The sequence below is a fragment of the Podarcis erhardii genome (genome assembly GCF_964252035.2).
Source record: "Podarcis erhardii genome assembly, chromosome: 4".
Lineage (NCBI taxonomy): Eukaryota > Metazoa > Chordata > Lepidosauria > Squamata > Lacertidae > Podarcis > Podarcis erhardii.
Genome location: NC_138508.1, coordinates 70,854,700 through 70,866,982, shown reverse-complemented (window position 1 = coordinate 70,866,982; position 12,283 = coordinate 70,854,700).

Genomic DNA, 12,283 nt, shown 5'->3' with positions numbered 1-12,283 from the left:
TTAATTCTGCCCCCAAATAGCAACAGTTTGGAGGTGCCCATAGAGAAGAAAATAAAATAGAGAAAACTAGATAGCATAATGGCAGGGGAGATGTCTTACCTTTCACGTGTACTGCACAGTGGATGAGGGAAGGAGAGGATGAAAGGACACAAAGGAAGCAGACGGGGGAGAAGACCTAACTGCCTTTGATGGAAGACTTAGAGGGTTTGGCACAAAGTTTGTGATGTAAGATGGCAATCCTAGCTGATAGCATGGTGGAGGAAATACATGTAACATGAGAAACTGGATAAAATAAATTCTGGAAAATATGTAACAAGTTTCTTTAAAAACCTTGGTTGCCAAAAATCCATTTAGGACATCTCATTCACCCATTTACAACATTAAGTTCCTATCCAGGAGCAGCCCAGCAACAACAAGGAAGCTTTGAAGTGCAAAAGGATGTGAGGAACCCATATCTTAATTCCTTCCCACACACACACAAAAATTAGACTTATAAACTGGAAGGATATTGCTGCAGCAGCAGTGGAAATGGAGTAGTGGGAAGTGGAATGGCAATATGCAGACAAACAGGGGAAAGTACCTTGATTCAGACAATTGGTCTGTGTACCCCAATATTAGCAACAATGATTGGCGACAGCAGCTTTCTAGGATTTCCCAGACCTACAAGGAGATGCCAGGGACTAAAAAAGGACCTTTTTGCATGTAACACATGTAGTGTACCACTGAGCTATGTTCCCTCCACAGACCCATCCTCTGTTGCAGTTGTCCATATGGAGACAGGGTAATGCTGTCCAGATTGTGAACTGGCAACCCTTAAAGGTTAGGGAAAAGCACCATCTTGGTGTGTGGCCCTGGCAACAAGATCAACTGCTTTACAGACTCCCCAATCCATCCCTTGACTGGAGGATGTCTTTATTCTTTGGACCCCATTGGAGCTCAGTGGATATGCTCCACACTACTGTACTTTTGTCTGTTATTGATTTCTCCCCCATCTCCATTAACAATGGAGGCCAGTCATGCCAACTTGAATAAGATATTGTGGGGTCTCACCCCACATAATCGATCACATGACGCAGTGCGCACACACCATTTGAATGGGAATGCCCGTCAACTTTGTGGGGGCTTGGCCTCCTCAAATATTTCATTGTGGGAGCTGAAGCCCCCACAGCCCCTAAGTTGGCTCTTATGATGGAGGCAGAACCACAGGAGTCATTAGCAGATCCAGTACTAGCATCTGTTTCTGAAGTTTTAAACAATTATCTCCAACAACCAGCAGAAATATTAGGCACAGTGTTGTATGAAGTGGGTTTGGAATGTGTTCAACCCACCAGATTGGTTTGGAAATAATGCAACCATTCAGTTTGAAACTGATTAACTTAAATCTCATTTTAAATCTATATTCTCTCCCCCCCCCCTCCCCAAGTTGGAAACACTTGAGTCAAAAGCACCTGGGGGAAACTCTGATACTTCAGAAGGATCGTTGGATCCAATCTGTTGTTGCTCATTCCTGTACGTAGCATTCATTCACCTGGCATGATCAAATTCCAAATAGCCTTGGAAATGAAAAGGAAAACAAAGTGAAACTTGTTTCTGTTGACCTTAGGTGATTTTGATAGATACTGATGGTGTTTTCCTCAAAGGCCCATAATGTAATACTAAAAACCAATATACATCAAGTTAAGTACTGCAGCTGTAAAGATCTTTCATGGGTAATCCTGTTGAACTCAGTGACATGGCTCAGAAGTAAATTTATTTTGTGGCTGTGTAGCCTCTGCTTCTTGGGCTACTTGAGCCCAGTCTGAACCCAGGTACCCATTTCATAAAGAGTTTTTAATAAAGAAGAAAGTTGCCCTAAACATATTAAGTATGCTTTACTCACATTGCCGAGCTACAACATCTGGGCTGCATCACCCACATCTGTGATGCAGTAACTTCCGGACAGGCTAGGAGCTCCATCATCTGTTTCTTTAAAGCAGGGGAAGGAAATCCTCAGTTTGTAAACAGACTTTTGCCCAAATAGCTGAAGGTCCTCCAAGCTGGAATGAGACAAATCAAATAACTGATTACTTATCTATTATCAGTGTTAGGGGATGGGGAACCTGAGGCCCTCCAGATGTTGTGGGACTACAACATCTCCCTGTCATCCCTGACCATTTGCCATACTGGTTAGGGGTCATGGGAACTGGAATCCAACAACATCTGGAGGGCTACAAGTTTCCCTTCCCCGGGTCAAGGCATACAGATATCCTAGAGGTTGCGTAATAGGCTAGTGTTGGATGGTTCATACACATACTAGAAAAGGGCCTCCCCACCATATACATGGCAGAAAAGTGTAGACATTTGCAGGCACCCATCACATTTGGAATGTAGCATGTGATGCAGTTCATTCTTCATATATGCATGATCCTTGCTTGTAAATATTTGCATTCACCACCACAAATGGAGGGGATATTCTGATAAGTGTGAGCTGGTCTGATATTACTACCATTGTTGCTGTTATTTGTCTGGTGCTTAATGGTACAGTGGCCTGTACAATGAATAAAATAGAGCAAGTCCCTTCTGGAGCAGGTATCCAAATTAGTCTACAAAACCATATTTTCTTCCTAACAGCTCAGAATCAGTCATTAATTAAAAGGTAAAGGTAAAGGTACCCCTGCCCGTAAGGGCCAGTCTTGACAGACTCTAGGGTTGTGCGCTCATCTCACTCTAGAGGCCGGGAGCCAGCGCTGTTCGCAGACACTGCCGGGTCACGTGGCCAGCGTGACAAAGCTGCTCTGGCGAACCGGCACCAGAGCAGCACACGGAAACACCGTTTACCTTCCCGCTATAAAGCGGTACCTATTTATCTACTTGCACTTAATTGTGCTTTCGAACTGCTAGGTGGGCAGGAGCTGGGACTGAACGACGGGAGCTCACCCTGCCGTGGGGATTCGAACCACCGACCATGCGATCGGCGAGTCCTAGGCGCTGAGGTTTTACCCACAGCGCCACCCGCGTCCCTAGTCATTAATTACAGGTCTCCAAAAACAGTTTTAAAGTTTAATATCTTTTTTATGGGCTTCTTGAGCTTGCTGAGATAAAATAATACACACTTATATCGATGTAGAGTCAAATGCGTCTGGTGAGTTGATTATTATTTTTTAATGGCATATACTTTAAATTCAAAGAATTCCATTTCTCTGCAGTCAGAATTACAGTTCATAGTCTATTTTATATGTGGATAATGTCGCCTCATTAATTTTTCAAACTAAATATGACCTGAGAATCATTTTAAATTATTTGATTCATGGGGCTCTTTATGAAATAAGATTTTTAAAAATTATTAATAAGACTGAACCTGTATTTTTGAGTGCAAGTTTCAAAACTTACTCATGAAAAAATGATTTGATATAATTAGTATTAATTCCAAACTGTTATATGCATTTGTATTAGTCTCAACAGATTTGTTCAGTAGAAAAACACTAAAATTAAACCAGAAACATACCGAACTGGGGCTGCAATAGAAAATAAGAAAGCTTCCTTAAGATTCCGATCACTGTCACGCAATAATTGTGAGTTAGCTATAGTGATGGTTCATACATCCAGACATTCCATATATATATCATACTGAGAAAATACATGAGAATGCAGAAAAAATATGGGACTCTGCAGTACCATAGTGTCTATTAAGCATACTCATAAGATGGCATTTAGCTCTAGGACACAAACAAAGGTTATAATGCTTACATAAGACCACACAAGCACATCCTACCTCTGGTTTACCAATGTCAGGAAAACCACAACACACACAGTAGAGATCCATACGTTTTAGGGATATACTCCAAATTACAAAGAGAATCAGAATGATTTGGGTAGGTTCTTATGTTTCCAAGTTGGGTGGTACCATGAACAAAGTGGATCATGGTAGTTCAGGGACTCCCTGAGCTTTTTTGGCCTTAGCTGTCCAAAACATACACAACCATTTCACCCAGCCAATCCAAGAAATGAGACCAATTAGAATAGAGAAGCAAACAAAGTTTAAGATGGGAAGGAGGGGGGGGAGAGTTTCATTTTGATTGACAGGTCTAGCTTTGTATCGCACTGAATTATTTCCCCAGGGCACTTCAATAGAGTGATTTGAATAAAGGATTTAAAACTGTCCCCTCGCCCTCACGTAAAGCAATTCCTGTCAGGGACCGTGTTGAGGAGGGCTGCACTTAGGAGGAATGGCGGGAGCCTCCCTCTCCTCCTGCTCCTGAGGAGGATCCTGAATCTTCCCAGGAGCAGGAGGACAGTATAGATTTGGAACAGTGGTTTGCAGAGGGACATAGGCAGAAGCTGGGAAATACCAGATGGGGAACAACTAGGAGAAGATGCACTAGGAGAGGGAGGGTTAACAGATTCACTGTCTCTAGAAAACAGCCATCTGCTCAGTCCAAGGTCAAGAAGAGCTGATAAGTTGACAGCACAGTGGTTATGAGATCAGGTTACAAGATGTGGTAGTGACATGGGTGACTAGGGAGGAAGTGGGTGGAACCCTTAATTGGGAGCACTGCCATTCCTAGGAAGGAATTCTTTGTTCTCTCGCTGTGATCATTAAAGTGCCTGGTAAGAAGACTCCTTTTCCTTTGTTCTGCTTAACTATTGCCAAAGGGGGGAGAAAACCGATTCCCTGAAGCCTGACAATTCCTTCCCTTGTGCAAGTCACTGGAGTGATCTTCATTGTACAGTGGTACCTCGGGTTACATACCCTTCAGGTTACAGACTCCGCTAACCCAGAAATAGTACCTCGGGTTAAGAACTTTGCTTCAGGATAAGAACAGAAATTGTGCAGCGGTGGCGGAGCGGCAGCAGGAGGCCCCATTAGCTAAAGTGGTGCTTCAGGTTTAGAACAGTTTCAGGTTAAGAACGGACCTCCGGAACAAATTAAGTACTTAACCCGAGGTACCACTGTATTCCAAAAATCTGCAAAAGGCAGAAGCCACCTGCACCAATAACCCTTGGAGTAACAGGGCCCTTTCTGAGAGGATGGCATTTTTTCCCCAATCTCAGTCTTTCCTGGAGATCCACGGTCTTTTGCGGTCTTTTCTCCTCCAGACTTTTCTCCCATGCAAGTCAACAGAGTTCTCTCTCTTTCACAGAGACAAGGGATGGTATCCCCTCCCAATATCAGTAGGGAGCAGAAGCCATCAACGGCCCTCAGGGCAACAGAGTTATTTATTAGTGGTGACATTTCACCCACCCCATTTTTTCTGGGGACCTATACCCTTTTTTCTACCCCCTGCCCCTAAGTTTCCTATAGTAGCTACCCCAAAACTGTCCATTCTGAAATTTGGCATGCTTCTTTCCTTCAGAGGGGTGCCCATACCTGCAAATTGCATCCAGTTCTGGAAGAAAATGAAAACGTTATAGAGCTCTCCTTTAAAACTAAAATCAAACCTTATAAATTACTGCACAAAAAATCCCTAAATGTGTCTGCTTTCAAGTTGGCTGATTTGATCCACTCTGCAGGGATGTCTATGCCTGCAAATTGCATCCAGTTCTGGAAGAAGGGGGTGTATTATAGCTGTTTTTAGATTTCCTGTTATAGTAAATAGAGATAGGTATTAGAACTTCAGTTTTAACCGATCAAATTCAGTTTTGAATATTGAGTCAAACTGGGAAGACCCGGGAACAGCTCTGAACACATATACCAGTCATTTCTTTTGGCTGGTGCCCAGCCCTGGGATATAGTACATTCCCCTATGATGGACAAAAAGGAACATACCACCAAGATCCCGTTTATGTGCCTGTGTCAGAATACTGCTTATTTAAATACAACCCACTGATTCAAATACTGTTTAACTTTGAATCAGTGGGTTGTATTTAAATAAGTTATTGCACAAGCAGAAGTCACTTCAAGGATTCCCACTAGTGCAATTGGACTACCCATGTGAATTGAACTGGAGTGGAAATAGTTCTTTTTTGCAGGGACTGAACTGGATCTAATTCCTTTTTAAAATGAACTTTCCAAGCTCTGGATTATGCACACAAGAAACATAATTAGAAAATGTCTCTCTCCTAATTCTTCTTAGTAGCACTTTCACAAACACTCCCAAGAGAGAATAATCTTTCCATCACATTTTATAATGAGAGAGAACAGTGTTTCCAGGAAGTATTTCCCTTGAGTCACATTTTTAGAAATACTATGAACTCCTGAAAGTGTGCTATAGAAGCAAAAGTAGAAGGGAGGGGGTGTCCAACTCTGCAAGTATTCCACAAGTTAGAAAAAGCAATGATAAAACTGTTACACATAAAGAATTGTGCATATTAAAGATCAGATGGCAAATAACTGAAACAACAGATCAAAAAACCATGTCAAATTGGCAATTAACATACATGTAGGAGTTCTACAAAATGTCTTAAACTTGTATTTAACACAGCTTTTTCTAATTAATCTAGACTTTTCAAAAATAAGTAGAAATTGAGTATATAACAGTAGGGTTGTGGTTTTTTTAATAAAGCGTTTCTCAGACTCAGTTTTTGCCTGTTTTCACTATAGACTAATGAATATAATTTGACAGTCTTTCCATATTCTGAGTATGTCCACATTTTTTTTAGTCCACTGAAAGATGTTTGAAATATATGGGAACAAATACCTGGCATATTGGCACTGTGAAAGGAAAGGCGGTTTTGAGAAGGATCAGAGCACACTTCCACAACAAAGTGCAAGTCTTTGGCATTATGACAGCTGGAAAGAGCAGGAAGATCACTTTGGAATGTTGAAGTGTGTAGCTGAGCCACAGTTTTGCTTGACAGTCTCTTCCATCTACATTGAAATCCTGCTTTCTGCCAGTTGAGTTAAATGATACCCACTGGTGTCTCTTTCCTAGAACCTCTTCCTCTGCCATGGCACACCCTGCAGTGGCCTCTCATGTTGTGCATCCAAACCAAGTATTGAGTCTGGTATTCAAGTAATGCAAAGTATTTCATTAGGAAACAAACAAGACTGTTGGTTTTCATGGCTAAATAGCTCTTCAAATTAGAATGCATTTATTTGTCTTTTTTTAATTTTTAACAGTTTTCATTCCTCTTTCCTCTAAGATGGGAAGCACAGAGCTGTCCACACTAGATCTAGGATATCATGGCAGAATCATAAGTGAAGAGCCACAGTTCATTGGTGGAACACATTATTTGATGTGGAGCATCCCAGGTGGCATCTCCAGGAACGACTGGGGAAGACTTTACTGTCTGAGACCTTGAAAAGCCACTGCCAGATAATGTCACCAATTGTAAGCTAGGTGGACCAATTGTCTGACTTGGTAAGAACATAAGAGCCTACTAGATGAAGCCAATGGCCCATCAAATCCAGCATTCTGTTCTCACAGTGGCCAACCAGATGCCAGTGAAAGCAGCTTCCTATTTGCATGAGCCCCCAGAAAATCTACTAAGGTTAAGGGCCTCTGAAGGTTCAGGTTTCAGCAGATGTCTGAAACATTTTTATAACTATTGCCCTGCAATGAATAAGCTTTGCAAACGTAGAAGGCAGCTTGCACAAACGGCCTTGGCCCAGTATACCTGAAGGAGCGTCTCCACCCCCATCATTTTGCCCAGATGCTGAGGTCCAACGCCGAGGGCCTTCTGGCGGTTCTCTCATTGCGAGAAGCAAAGTTACAGGGAACCAGGCAGAGGGCCTTCTCGGTAGTGGCACCCGCCCTGTGGAACGCCCTCCCATCAGATGTCAGAGAGATAAACAACCTGACATTCAGAAGACACCTGAAGGCAGTCCTGTTCAGGGAAGTTTTTAATGTGTGACATTTTAGTGTATTTTTGGTCTTTGTTGGAAGCCGCCCAGAGTGGCTGGGGAAACTTAGCCAGATGGGCGGGGTACAAATAATAAATTATTATTATATAATTATATCTTTCTTTTCCCTCCTTCCTTTTTGCAACCTTGCCCCCAGAAAGCCTCTATGGGGGGAATGGGGGGGGGTGTATTTTGAGCAGTGTGAGCTGTGTTGTACAGGACTCCAAAGGGAAAGAGGAATTATCTAAAACTGGGTGGTTCTACGCTCCCTCAGAGTGCACTTGAATCATGTTCCTCTGTCCAATTTCTGATAATTCTGCCTCCCACTCATAAGGTTCAAGAGGGGACCCCAAAATCACCCAGAGATGATTTTAGGGGTTGTAAGGGCTGCAGAGAGGAAGGGGATATAGAGATAGGTTGTGCAAGCACCTTCGGTTCTCACAGCTATTGAATACAACCCTCTACCTAAAAGTAGATTGAAATGTGCTGTTTCTAATAGGATGGTGTCCTCACATAGGCCAGGACCACTTCCATATTCACATTTTCACATAGGAAATCCACGTATTTCATGGCATCTCCATCTCAAAATACACATGGTGGGTTGTTTCATAGCAAAGTTCTCCTGTCCAAATGTTTATATATCACGAAGAAGATAAGGCCTGAACATATTTTTCCTGAGGCATTCCACATGTAGTGGAATTTTCTCGTTCAAATAAGTAAATTCATTGGTTCCAGGGTGATGTAGGGCTATACCATATATGCCTTGCCTAATGACATGAGGACCGCACCATGTGCATTGCCCAAACATTTGAATCATACCTTTGTGGTGTGCCTTTTTAAAATAGCTTTCAAAATGGACAAATGTGCTTGAGTTCTGAAATCTTGAGTTCTGAAACTACTTCATATGGTTGAAATCCCAAAGTCATATGTGAATATTTGGTTGGGTGCTTTTGTGCTAAATACAAGTTTCAGAGCTTTGAAACTTCACTAGTATCTGATTCCCATCCCCAAACACTGTAACTCTGTTTTTCTTTCAGATAGTTCTTGTTTACTTTTGTTAGCTGAAAAATTAGTGGCTTATTAAGCAATCAAGGCTGAACCATATAAAGATTCTTCCAAAGTAGTAACTAGAAACCCCACATATAATCTGTGGTCTCATATAAAATCAACTGATTGCAATTTTATTAATGATTCCTTCATAGTTACACATGGAACTAATAAGGACATTGGTTACATTTCTTGGGTGGTTTCTTAAAGTGTTTTCTAAAATTCTAACAGCCCTTTTCATGCAAGAGCAATCTGAAAATGATAATGTGACTAACCATTTGCACTCTTTCCTCTTCGATAAGTTATAAAAAGAAGTAGATTTTTTGCAGAGTATTGTTCCCATACAATATTTTTATTGGACTTGTACAGCATTATTATGACCTTTGCTTTCAAGGCATAAATGTAAATCCATTTTATTTTAATTATAATTCAACTTCTACGGGAGAATCTACTTTCCCGAGATTAAGTTTTACAAGATGTCCATGCAATTTCTGCAGAACCTGACTTACAATTCACCTTGGCTTATGGAGGCAGCATTTGGGGAAAACCTGCTAAAATTGTGTCAGGTTTACGTTGCCTTAAAAAGGAAACACATATTTGCAGACAAATGTTTCCTTACAAATAAGTATTTTCTTGCTTTAGATGTAACTATATTTGGTTGCAGTTGGTGATAGTTGTGTAAGTGTAATGCAAATCAATTTATCAAATAGTCTGAAATTTGGGAAAAGCCCAAATGAAACTTCTTTTTTTCACATACCATGCCTGTATATGGGGCAGAATATGGCTGTTGCGTGTCAAGGTCCCCAGGGCTACCCCAATAACTCACACATCACACAGAATTTTTGTTTAAGGTTTTTGGCATAATTTTGGCCACAACTTTATTAAAATACAAACTTGTGAGTGGTTGCTTAGGCATTGGTTGCAACTATCTGCCCCCCCCCCCATGAGGGACAGACTGACATTCCGCATGATGCGAAAGTCAGAAAAGGGGAATACACTTGGGGGTAGTGACAGAGCAGGGAACCTGCCCTCAGCCCTCCCCAAATGCAACCAGGAGCTCTTGCATGGCCCGATCCCCTTGACAGGGTGGACAAAAGCAATAGTGAGCCCCTGTATTCCTTTAATGGAATCCCTTGCAGCAGCATTAGAGTTGTGATGATTTGCTACACAGTAGGCAAAAACCAAATGGCCCCAGCCAATCAGCCAGATGGACAAAATTCCTACTGGGCCCCTGCCCCAAGAGCAGACGACCCCATGACAGGCATAGCAAGGTCAAAGTGAACAACCCAAATTCGGGGGGGCGGGGGAGGCAAATCGTCACAACTTGTAAGGTTGCAGTTAGGCATTGGTTTATGGTTTGGTTGGTTGAGGGGCATGGATTGGTTGTGCCTGCCCCTCTAATGCTGCTGCTGCTGCAAGGGATTCCGTTAAAGGAATCGGGGGCTAACTATTGCTTGTCCACACTGTCAAGGGGGCTTGGGCCACTGCAAGAGCTCCTGGCTGCATTTGGGGAGGGGTGAGGGCAGGTTCCCTGCTCCGTTGCTACCCCCAAGTGTATTCCACTTTTCTGACTTTCGCAGGTGAGCGGAATGTCAGTCTGTCCCCCACGGTGTCCCCCACAACTTTATTAAAATACAAACTTGTGAGTGGTTGCTTAGGCATTGGTTGCAACTATCTGCCCCCCCCCCCCATGAGGGACAGACTGACATTCCGCATGATGCGAAAGTCAGAAAAGGGGAATACACTTGGGGGTAGTGACAGAGCAGGGAACCTGCCCTCAGCCCTCCCCAAATGCAACCAGGAGCTCTTGCATGGCCCGATCCCCTTGACAGGGTGGACAAAAGCAATAGTGAGCCCCTGTATTCCTTTAATGGAATCCCTTGCAGCAGCATTAGAGTTGTGATGATTTGCTACACAGTAGGCAAAAACCAAATGGCCCCAGCCAATCAGCCAGATGGACAAAATTCCTACTGGGCCCCTGCCCCAAGAGCAGACGACCCCATGACAGGCATAGCAAGGTCAAAGTGAACAACCCAAATTCGGGGGGGCGGGGGGGGCAAATCGTCACAACTTGTAAGGTTGCAGTTAGGCATTGGTTTATGGTTTGGTTGGTTGAGGGGCATGGATTGGTTGTGCCTGCCCCTCTAATGCTGCTGCTGCTGCAAGGGATTCCGTTAAAGGAATCGGGGGCTAACTATTGCTTGTCCACACTGTCAAGGGGGCTTGGGCCACTGCAAGAGCTCCTGGCTGCATTTGGGGAGGGGTGAGGGCAGGTTCCCTGCTCCGTTGCTACCCCCAAGTGTATTCCACTTTTCTGACTTTCGCAGGCGAGCGGAATGTCAGTCTGTCCCCCACGGTGGGGGCAGATAGTCGCAACCAATGCCTAAGCAACCACTCACATGTTTGTATTTTAATAAAGTTGTGGCCAAAATTATGCCAAAAACCTTAAACAAAAATTCTGTGTGATGTGTGAGTTATTGGGGTGGCCCTGGGGACCTCGACACGCAAATATAAAAACTGTGAAACACCAGACGTTAAAAAAAATTCCTATACACATCTGCCTTCAGGTGTCTTCTAAAAGTCAGTTGTTTATTTCCTTGACATCTGATGGGAGGGTGTTCCACAGGGCCAGAGCAACACCCTTAATTCAGCCCCCCAAATGTTATTCTGTAGCCTCCCCACAACTCAAATGTCAGGTCAGAGGGACCCCTGAACAAGGGTTTGAGGAGCTATTTCAGCCTGTTTGCCCCAAAACATACTAACTGATGTACACAACAGTTTCATTTCTCTGATTTTGGTAAAGATCCATTTAATCTGGCTTAAGGTGATTTTCCTTGGGAGGCCTTAGCCGAGAACTCAAGTCTTTTTGTGAGGTGTGTGCACTTAGCTTGTGAGCCAGGAGTTCATTATATATCAGATGCAATATTTCTGTAACGCTTCATGGCATCTATTGCCTCACATATAGCCAAAATACTAAACCTAACACCAGTTTAAAGGCAGCCTCTACAGGCACAGCTTCATCCCATACAAGTCCAAGGCTAATTCATGCCCATTTTGAAAAGCAAGATGGGGCTTGGGAGCATTAAAATTATTATTGGAAAGGGCAATGGTATAGTGTAGGGCAATAAAAAGCAAGAGACTAATGACTCAGCTGCTAAGGAGGAGGCATCATTAAAGAAAATTTAAATGCCTTTTTGGCTTCACTTGGTGCATAAGCCTGTGGCATGTGGGAGGGCTAATTTTGGAAGGTTTGAGCCCTTTTGGTGGGCTGGAAGGAAAACTAATTGGGTTTTGGCACAGGATGTTAATCTCACACTAACACCAAAGTGGCCATTTGGGAAATATATTCTTTGTCTACCCGTGGCTTGGAAGTTGTGATTTTTCTTCACATTTTCTGCCTCTCTTTCCACCTCCTCTGCATCATTTGGGGATTGTGTCCAAACTCCCACCACTCCCACCCTTAAACCTGGTCTG